A 10884-nucleotide genomic window follows, 5' to 3' on the forward strand; every position below is an offset into this window, starting at 1 on the left:
GCTCTGTTACACAGCCACATGCTGCTGGCTTTATCTGCTCTTGCACAGCTTGAGGAACCTTACCTCACGGCTGACCTCATCCTGTCATATGATTAAATGAGCAGAGCTGTCTCACAAACCACAGTGTCAGGGGTATGACAGGAGAGGTCCATACAATGCACTAAAGATTAATGAGGTCATCTCCTCTCCCCTCTCTCTGGCTGTGTGTATGTGTGTGTGCAGGAAGAAGAAAGAAACTTGATGACTTTGGGAATCATATAATAAACAACGTAAATAGAATCAAAATAACAGCTTCTCTATTCATAGGCAATTACCGAGTGATGTGAAGCCCCGCTCTGGTCTTCATATCTGCTTTGAAAGTTATAGCCCAGCCCGGTCAGTGATAATGGGCTGACATTTTTTATATTGAGTCCCCTGGGATTTGTGTATTCTGCCCTTTGATTCTGCATGCGTGTATCTCTCTCTCTCTGTGTGTGTGTGTGTGTGTGTATGCTTACAGAGCTGTCTGCGAGGTAGTAGATGGCTTTGGCTTTATGATGATAACACTCTCTAAGGGTGTCCAAAATCAATCAAATCCAAATCCAAATGCTTGCCTCCGATCTCCACAGGCTATTTCAAAGGTTGGTATTGATTATTCCACCCATTCCTGCCTTGCGGGGTGACAGACGAAAGAGTCTGCTTGAGAAATGGAGAGATGATAATGCAATTATGGGGGGGGGGGGTTGAATGTCAAAGACAAACAGATATATTATCATAACCTTAGTGAGTAGGCTAATTCATGTCATGCTTTTCATGACATGTTTTTCCGACTAAGAGACTGTACACAAGTCATTATCTATAGGCTAGTCATTTTTTTTCAGGATAGGGACTATCTTTCATTTTATTTATTTACTTTTTTATTTCCATGTTCTTTGCTCGCTCAAATCTTTCTTCGACTGGACATATATATATAACATATTATCACCACCAGCTTTCCAAACCCATTTTTTCCCATTTTTTCCCCATACAGATCACAAATGTGTTTGTGCACAACTACTGAGGAGTTTTCTATAATGCCATACCACATCCTCAACTGACCTCTTTGCTTTGGTTGCAACACCTTTGTAGAAGAGCTGAAAATTGATCAAATCATTTATCAATCAGCTGGAATCACCTCATATAATGCTAGAAATGACATGATAGGCCTGAGCATCACTTATGGTCTCACACAGTTGTTATCTTGCCGCCATAGATAGTGTCTTGCTGTCTTCACCATCATCCGGTAATCATCACCTGAAGCTGGCTGAGATAAATGTGCCTTCCTTCCTCCAGTCAGCTCTGCAGCCAGGGGTCGCCGCCCTCCACTGGGTGGCGCTATAGCACCAGCGCTTTAGCACCACCAAACCACCACCACCACCTGGCTCCACACACACACACACACACACACACACACACACACACACACACACACACACACACACACACACACACACACACACACACACACACACACACACTGTGCTGAATCCGGCTGCTCTCACATCCCTCGGACACCTCAAATCCCTATCTGTAACTGCACGAAGACGCTGCCAAAAGCCAATAGCGAGCAGCATGTGGAAGGAGGACTGTCAAAAATCAGCCCATGCTTGAATCCAGAAACTATGAGTGACTGCCCGGCGTCTGGTCCAGCTGCTGTGTCGCTCTGGCGGATGGCAAGTTGTGAGTCAGAGCCGGAGGACCAGCAACTTTTATAGACTTTTAAGTCCACCGCCTGCAAGTAGGCAGCAGCCCCCAGATCACACTCCTTTGACTCAGGGATTGTGCGCGCGGAGAGCTCTGACATTAGACCAGTGTGTTCAGGTGATGAGATGTCGGAGGCGTCTTGAAGCGACAAGGAAATGGCATTTCTCTAAAGAAGAGCTCTCTGGTATTTTTTTTTGTATGTGTGTGCTTGACAATGGAGAATAAATGAAAGGGACGTTTCCCGGGATTAATTGACTGCACAACGACAGGTAAGATTTAAAAAATTTAATCTTCCTACATTGTGTATATCAAACAAACAAACAAACAAACAAACAAACTGTTGCAAAAAAAATGTTGTCAATTTGAAGAGAAATCCCTAAATCCCAACATTTGGTATCGGTGAATTTCTATTTCTAAAACACAATTTACAGTACGCGTGGCTGTGGAGAAAGAGCCAAGCAGAAAAACCTATGAATAAACTACGGTTATCGATTTAGACTATCGATTGTTTTCACTGTGATAAATAGTTATTAACTTATGGGAAGCAGCAGCAGCAGCAGCAGCAGTGTGAGCAGGAGGAGCAAGCGGCTGGGGGCTAATGACTTGAAGGTGGCGCACAGGTGCAGCAGCTGTATGTTTGGCTTCATAGGTGTCCAGATTCAGTGGGGGAACGTCGGATCAATGCTGCAACATTGGAATCGGCTTCGATTTGATTAGATCAGACACAAATCAAGTTTCCTCCTCTCAGATCTATCTATCTATCTATCTATCTATCTATCTATCTATCTATCTATCTATCTATCTATCTATCTATCTATCTATCTATCTATCTAATCGATAAATAATGTAAGGCAGTATTTTGGCACGGGTAACCCACCCACCACCACCTCAACGTAAACACATCTCCCTCCCCACATCAGAGCTCCATATAGCCTACAGTCTGCTGAAATGGGACCTGGAGGTGAATTGACAGTGTGGGCCGTGTCCTCCGTAAGAGTGATTTCCCCCTCAACTCCCAATTTAAGAAAGAAGCAGGGGTTTGGGGCTGTAAGTGGCTTGTATGTGACTTAAGAAAAGTACAATGCTGTTATCTTGTTGGATTATGCTGAGAGGACATGGATGGAGTCCCTAATGAAAACGGGCTCTTGTATTTGCTGTCAGCTGCTACACACACACACACACACACACACACACACACACACACACACACACACACACACACACACACACACACACACACACACACACACACATTCACATATGCAAGCAAACACGCACACTTCAGATATTTAGGATTATGCTTACACACCACTGTGAATATTTTTCTTTCTCCAACACCCCTCCCTTCTTTGCTCGCCCCCTCCCACTTCCTCTATTCTTCTTTTCTCTATATAAGTCTATCTCCTTGTTCTTTTATCTGCCCTTCATCCCCTTGACAAGTGTTGTGCGGTCAGCTGTTTTTTTTTTCTCCACTTCCCCTCAATTAGTGCTATCATCGCATTTCATCCTGAGGAATACAAGGATGGTAATAACCTTACACTGCTATTGCAGGGTGATACAATTCTGCTGTGATTAATTGAAGTCCCCTCAGAGAGTCAGAGGAGGCGTAGATCTTCCGTTTCACACTCACTGACAGGCAAGCCATTATATTGTTTTATAGATCGCCGTCAGAAGCCCTTGAAGCTGCCTGCAGCCCACTGTTGTTCTGGAGGGTTTTATTGTGCAGTGTTATTGGTTGGTGTTGCTGACAGGCAGAGCAAAGGCCACCCTGGGATTACTGGAGATGGGATTCCTGTGACAGTTCCACTGTATTTGACAATAACGCTGCAAACTTGGAAAAAGATTTTTGCCCTCTTCAAGTGCGAATTTGTTACGGAGCCAAAGGCTTAGAATAAAGTTGTGTTTGTACCTGTAAATAACCTGCCACCATAACCCTCCCTATACTGATACAGTGTGGCACGCACGCGTATATCCCCAAACAGGTGGTGGGGGAAACAAAAATGGTTCCTCCTGCTCATTTTTGTTTTATTTTTGGAGACGACAAACGCTCTGCGTCTCTGAGAAATAACCAGAACGCAGGGGTTAGACAGATTAGCTTGCAATTTCAGTTTTCTGTGCGCATGCTTTTTTTTCCCGTTTCTTTTCAAAGCCACCATCACACAGACACTGCAAAAAAAAGAAGAAAGAAAAAAAAACAGCAGAGCCTAAAGAAGGCAGATCGCAGGCTGACGCTTGGAGAGAGTACTTGATATGCATGAGCCACCAGGTGATTTCCAGAGGAAGAGAACACCATGGATAAGAGGCTTGTCTCTAGTTTTAAGGAGTCACCCCAGGCAGTATTTGTGTTCTCCGCCAGCTTCCTGCTCACTCTGTCAGATCAATAGGGCATAATATGAGAGTCTGGCTTGTGTTTGGAGGCACGATACAAAACAATACGCGCGCTTTAGTTTTCACATTCTATACATGCATGCACAAAACCTGTGGTCGTTGCTTTCTTTGGGATTGCCTGCTGAGATGTCTCCATGCGAGGGTGACATTTTTGCATTTCCTGGAATGTGGGCATGTTACTTTATGCAGGATACATACACATGTGATAGCTCAGTGTCTTGTCACAGAGAACACAGAACTGCAGCACCATGAGTTAACCATGAAATCCTGGGTATTGCATCATTTCAGAAACTCTGTATTCACCACCAGCCCTTGCAGATTTGGCTTAGCGGAACAATAAAAAGTCATCCATCTATCTACATGATTACACCCGATTTCAGCAGCCCAAGATTTGCTGCTCAGCGGTCTTCATAGGCTAATGTGTTTAGAAAGCACAGTTTGTTCCACCTCTCAAAGCGCCAACTCGAGCTGCTCGGGTGAATCCGTCGGGTGTTTAAAGGGGAATTCAAAGCCCCACCGTAGTGAACGAGATGCAGCAGTGTGACACTCGTGCAGCGCCGTCATGTACAGGGGAGTGGGAGGAGGAGGAGGAGGAGGACAACGACATGGGGAGAGCACATCCCATGTTTTATAGATGCCATTTAAAGGAGCATGCCCAAGATGGGCTGGCTGCAATGAACTGTAACCACTGACAAAACACCAAGACAATAAACAAACAAATTGGTTTCCTGGAAGCCAGCAGTGTCCCACTCACTCGCCCGGCCTGATCCTTGCCGATGCGGCAAGCTGTTTTTTCCTCAGAGATTAGGCTGTGAAGCACAACTCCATCTCTTATTTATTCATGCTGATTTGCTGTGTGCATGTTTGGTCGTGGGTGTGTATGAGTGTGTGAGAGAGAAATGTGTCTATACAGCTGAAGTGTTTGGGAAAGTGGGTGTTTTCCTGAGTGTATGTGGGCCCTTCATGCTTGTGTGAACAGGCCTCTGTATCTTGTATTAGTCTGTTAATACTGTGTGTGCGTATTGTGATGTCATTGTATTATATCAGTTCCTCCTGTTGTCTGCTCCGTGTACCTGACTGGAGTACAGACTGTGATCCTGCAGGGCTCACTCATGACTCGGTCATATGACTCTGCTCATGTCCTGAATTCAAAGGCGTCGTTCTACACTCTAAGGGGTACAAACAGCTGTAGTGGTGGAGGGTGTTGCTTTAATTCCTGCCTCTTTTTATGTATATTTGTTTGAAACCTATAGTTTAGAGTGACAAGAAGTATCTCAGGCCTTTGTGGGTCAGTATGGGACAGTGTGAGGTGATGACTGGTTGAATGTCTGCATCTACGTCCTGTAAGATGAAAATCTGCTGATTCATCAGTGGAAAACTGTGTTTAAACAAATCTGGGTCACTGAGAAAACCAAAAGAAAATCAAAGGTACAAGTTAGAAGTTCACCACAACTCCCAAGATGCACCTTGTGGTAAGAAATACAGTATTCAATCACAGAGCTTAAAGAGTAACTTGTGAGGCCCTCTCTGGATGGAAGTCAGAAGATAAAACAAGATTATTAAGGAGTTTTAAGTGACTCTTTAAAGCCCCGGTACCGAGCTTTTAACTGGATACGCAAAAGTCTCTGGTTTCTGCTGATGTGTCTCTGTTACCTACAACAGCAAATGAGCCCATCAGTGTGAAGATACGCTATTTCTAAGTAGTCTAATTGTATACCACTGGAAGGCATGGTCGGGTCGGACCACTGACCAAACCATACCAATAGATACATTACTTCGCATGCTGCAGATAGCTGCTAAAAAAAAAAAAGTTTTCAAAGCAAGTCCCGTCTTCTTTCCAACGTTTCCAAAACAAATCTACACGCGCCGGCCGGACAAACGTCTTCACGACAGTGGGAAATGCAGTCTTCATTCCGGCAAAACACCACCGCTTTCGTCCACAGGGGCCGCCAAAATCAACACTAAATGAAAAGTCTGTACAGGGGCTTTAAAATGTTGTAATTTAAAAAAAAACTATTATGCTGTTGAAGAAACTGATAATACACTCGTAATTTATATTCAATTTTGGATCAGTTGGGGAACTATGACCTTAAATTTGTTTGGTGGAAAAGCAAAGTCAAAGAAAAAATAGGTTTATATGACAAAAATACAAATGCATCTCTGCCCCAGGTCGCCCTATAGGTTGGAAACCACAGACATGCAGGTTTAAATTCACAATATCATGAACTGAAAAGGATTTTTTAACATATAAATACAGGATAACGTGGGTCTAAATTGGCCATAGGTGTAGATGTGAGTGTTAGTGGTTGTCAGTCTCTATGCATCAGCCCTCTGATTGACAGGTGTCTGGGGTATATACCGCCCCCAATTTCAACTGGGATCAGCGTCATCCCGCCATCGCCCTCAAGGATAGGAGAATACAGCTGGATGGATTCCCAGGTTACTCTCTGTGCCGGGTGGAGGGGGCAGGGGAGGGCGGATACAAGTAAACATACTTTTTCTACGGCTTTAGTCTTGTCCCTCCTGAACGTACCCTGCGTACAGTTGCCACATAACTCTGCCGGGGAATTCAGTGTGCTGAGGACAATAAGGTTTGAGTGGAAAAGAGCCTCAGCAGAGCTTAGGAATCCAGTCTTCCATGGAGGTGGTTTTCAGCTTTGTCGGGCATCAGGCTTTTTCTACCAAACCCCCTTCTCTCTCTCTCTCTCTCTCTCTCTCTCTCTCTGCCTCTATTTCCCCCTTCAATTTCCCTCTCCCTGCTCTCCCTGCTCTCCCTGTGTTCCCTTTCCTTGAGGTAGTTGGTATTTGGCAGCTTTCACTCTCAGTGTTGTGGCATTGTGCTGAATTCCCATCAAGTCTTTCTCCGGCACAGCAGCGAGGAACTAAATTCTCCAACCCTTAACCATTGGCCCAGTGAAAAGGTTGGGGAATTGCAGATTTTGAGAAGCCCCACTTCTAAACCCGTTCCTATGGGAGTAAAGAAGCTCTCCATTTTTCTTGGCAGATTTGACTTCTTCTCTCTCTCTCTCTCTCTCTCTCTCTCTCTCTGTTGTGGTGCCTTAGGGTCCTAGCAGTATGTTTTTTTTTTCTGCTGCTCTTTTCTGGTGTTGTTGTCAAGCTCCACCTCATGCCTGTAATCATTAGACTGCAATTTGAGTAGAAAATTGCAATTATGGGGTTTAGAAAATGAGCCTGTTATTTTCTATGCTTGTTATTCCTTTGTTGAGAATTCAGGAGAATGGCGTTCCTATTGTGATTACATTGAAATGAATCGGACTCAATAAAATTGGCAATTACTGTCCAGGGTCTCTTAATTTCTTTCATATAGGAGGGCTGATGCTCAGGCTTTAATTAGAAGTTGGACAATATTGACATTTTGACAGTCTCTCCATTTGCTCCTATAAGCCCCACGTCATGTTCACAATGGGATATGGGGTGGATTCTCTGACCTATAGCTTGAGATCCTGACAATAGAAGAGCCAAGGACTCTTCAAAGCATGCTCCTATCTTCAAAAGGGAAATGTGCCCGTTTCATTATATGTAATGTGCAGAAGCCAGCATGTGAGCCACGATCTAATGTGCAAGATGACAACGAGAAACGGCAATCTGAAATCTGGACACTATGTTATCTCTCCACCGTGGCAGAATGAGCTGAAGGGTATAGCTGCAGTTCACGCTCCTCTTTCATCCGCTCCAGCACGCCTCCTCTGTCAGTCAGCTATGTGCACAATGTACTCTCTCCATAAATACGTGCCCTCTTAATTATTCCCGTTCTGTTAGATTCTTTTTATCTGAAGCGCAGTCGTGTGAAAGATGCACAGTCCTTTTCTCTGCTCTTGTAACTGATGTCGTTTTACCCTGATGCATGTAGGAAGCAGGATTGTTTGTCGACATAAAAAAATAATATTAGACTTGTTGGACATGTATTATATTGATTACTGTCACATTCCTGGCAGAGGAAAAAATGACAAACGTGGAGACCACAGATGGTTGGAGGAATTTATTAAATAATGAGGTAATCAGTCGTCAGATTTGTGTCATGTGCACATGCAAGTAAGGTTGTTTATAAGGTGTGTGTCTGTGTGTGTGAGCAGAGGGAGAGGTGCCAGACACCCCCACCCCGATTCCAAGTGTTGGTGGCCAAGATACTGAAAATGAATACCATATATCATTGATGTGTGAATGTAAAGTGCTGTGTGAATAACTAGTGGTGTCAAGTGCTTTGAATGCTCATTAAGACTAGAGAAGCTCTATAGAAGATGTGACGACCCTCTTATGGGCTGGAGGCTGGCTTGGCAGCCAATTGAGGGTCCTCAGCTGATCTGCTTCACTGGGCTCCATGCTATCCAGGCTGGGCCATGTGCTCCGACTCGCTCTCCCTTCCACCTGCTGACATCCTCTTGCTTTTGGTTTTGCACCTTCAACACCTCCACAGCACACACACCACTCATCCATATGATGTCTTCATCATAAATCCTACAGACTTCCACACCTCATTGTACATTTTGGTTTGTTTTAGTCATAATAAATTATTGGACTCCCACGTTGTCACATTCACTGAGCTAGTTTGTGACATATAAAATACAGCCCATTTAACATCAACCAGAAGTAACACAGGAAACCATGAAAAAATCACTTTCGCCCCTGTGATGTTGTAAACACACACACAAATGAGAATACTCTAATCTATGAAACGCACATGAAAGAATTTATCATCATAAATGAGCGCTGATATCGAAGCCTTGAAAAAGAATGTGTTTTCCTATATAAGAAAAAAAAAATAGTCAAAGAAAAGCTGATTTTCTGAAGCTTTTGCTTTAATTTGTGAGAGTGTCAGGATCAGGCAGAAGGCCAAACCAAGATCTTGAGAAAAACTGCCAACATGCTTCTGTGCTTTTTATTTTTATTTTTAAAGAATACCGACCGTCGTGTGTTGAATCTTGGACCGTCTCCTGGTTAATCTTCCTATGCTCTACTAGAAGGATCACTTGGGGCAGTACTACGCTGAAATGTACAACCAAAATGTGACAGAAAAAAGTAGAGAGGAGAGCCTGACAAGATCAACCAATCAGCTGGCTTGACGGCACTGATGCCGTCCTCGATTTAAGAAAAGAAGTGTTGTTATGGAGGACAGCTAGGTGGTAGCGACAGGGAGGTTTTATGTTTTTAAGAAGGTCAGTTTCACCGTGCTGTGCTGAGCTGAGGTTTAGATTTAGATTTTTTTTAATATAAGACCAGCATCAATTTTCAGATATAAAGCAGCAGAATAGGATGGAAAACAATTTTGTTCCCTCTCCCTCTCTGTGTTCACTTTTGTCTTCCTTGTACTCTCTCTTTCCGACACACACACACACACACACACACACACACACACACACACACACACACACACACACACACACACACACACACACACACACACACACACACACACACACACACACACACACAGTAATTTCTCTTGGGGTTTGGACTTTGCCATGAGAGAAGGTGCGATGGAGAAAATGAAAGAGAGAGGAGCTGCAGTGGGGCGCTGGCAGCTCAGAGGAAGCTGCCCACACTGAAGGAGCCTGATTCCAGCTCTCATCTCATCTCTTTGGCTGCTCGTCAGTCTGCTCCGTCTCCAAGCCCACAGCACCCAGCGTTGCGCGCACATACCTCTTTCGGGACTGTGTCAATCTGATCATTGTTTACTCCCCAGTTTGGGGTACTGGAGACAAATCGTGGGCATTGTGCACGGTGCTCTCATCTGTGAGGAGAAATTGAAATCTAAGTGTGTTGTTTTTTAATCCAATTTGAGCCGTCGACAGCAGATTCTGCAGAGTGGAACGACTGCCAATCAGTAGGGCTTTGTTTACTCTGTGTGTCCTGCTGACAACTGGCTGCTACAAATATCAGCTGCTGTAGTGTCACACACACGGCGTCTTTGTACAATTACCAGCAACTTGTGCAAAATCGATTTACAAACATTGGGTTCATCAGTTATTAGAGAAAAAAAGGATTTTAGACCAAACTGTTTAATTTCATTGTGGAATTGCATAATCAACCTTTTCAAACCTCTGCACTATAAATCCTTTCAGAGGAAGCAAAACAGCTGGAAAAAAAGCAGCTGGAGCTATAATAATATATAATTTCAAAGGCTAGAGCACAGGCTACTTTTCCAGACCTTGACTGAGTAACTGAAAATCTTGGCAGTAATTCAGCAGAAACATTTATGAGCTGAGTGCAGGTAAACATGCTGCCCCAGCCCACAGAAAGACTTTCCTCAAATATTCGTGTGAAAAAGGCCAGTGCCACTCCCAGACCCCAGACGTCTGCCTCGTGTTGCGTTCAAGTTCTGCCCTGTTTCTGTCTCCGCCTCTGAATGTTGTTACATCAGTTATCCTATGGAGAGCAGGTAAATGAGCCTTTGTGTGATAGTTAAATCCCAAACAACAGACCAGTTTCATACACTACCAGGCCAACTTAGGCCTAGTCCACAAGAGCCCGGGTATTTTTGAAACCGGAGTTTTGCTCTGCGTCCACACGAGTGGTGTAATAAAAACACTCTGTACACACGCAACCGTGAAATCCGCTTACCAAGTGACGCAATGCACGTGTGGAAGGCTGTTTTAACCAATCAAAATACAGTGGAAACCGCTTATGGATCAAAAGGCTTGGGACGGAATCATTTCTATACAAATGCTGTTTAAATAATTCGTCATCAAGAAATCCGCTTATAGTGTTCATTTTTGGTCATTTTATGGATGAAAACATGCGCAAAAACAATTTAAA

This window comes from Trachurus japonicus, chromosome 5 (genome assembly GCF_045865225.1).
Source record: "Trachurus japonicus isolate A0001 chromosome 5, Traja_1.0".
Taxonomy (NCBI): domain Eukaryota; kingdom Metazoa; phylum Chordata; class Actinopteri; order Carangiformes; family Carangidae; genus Trachurus; species Trachurus japonicus.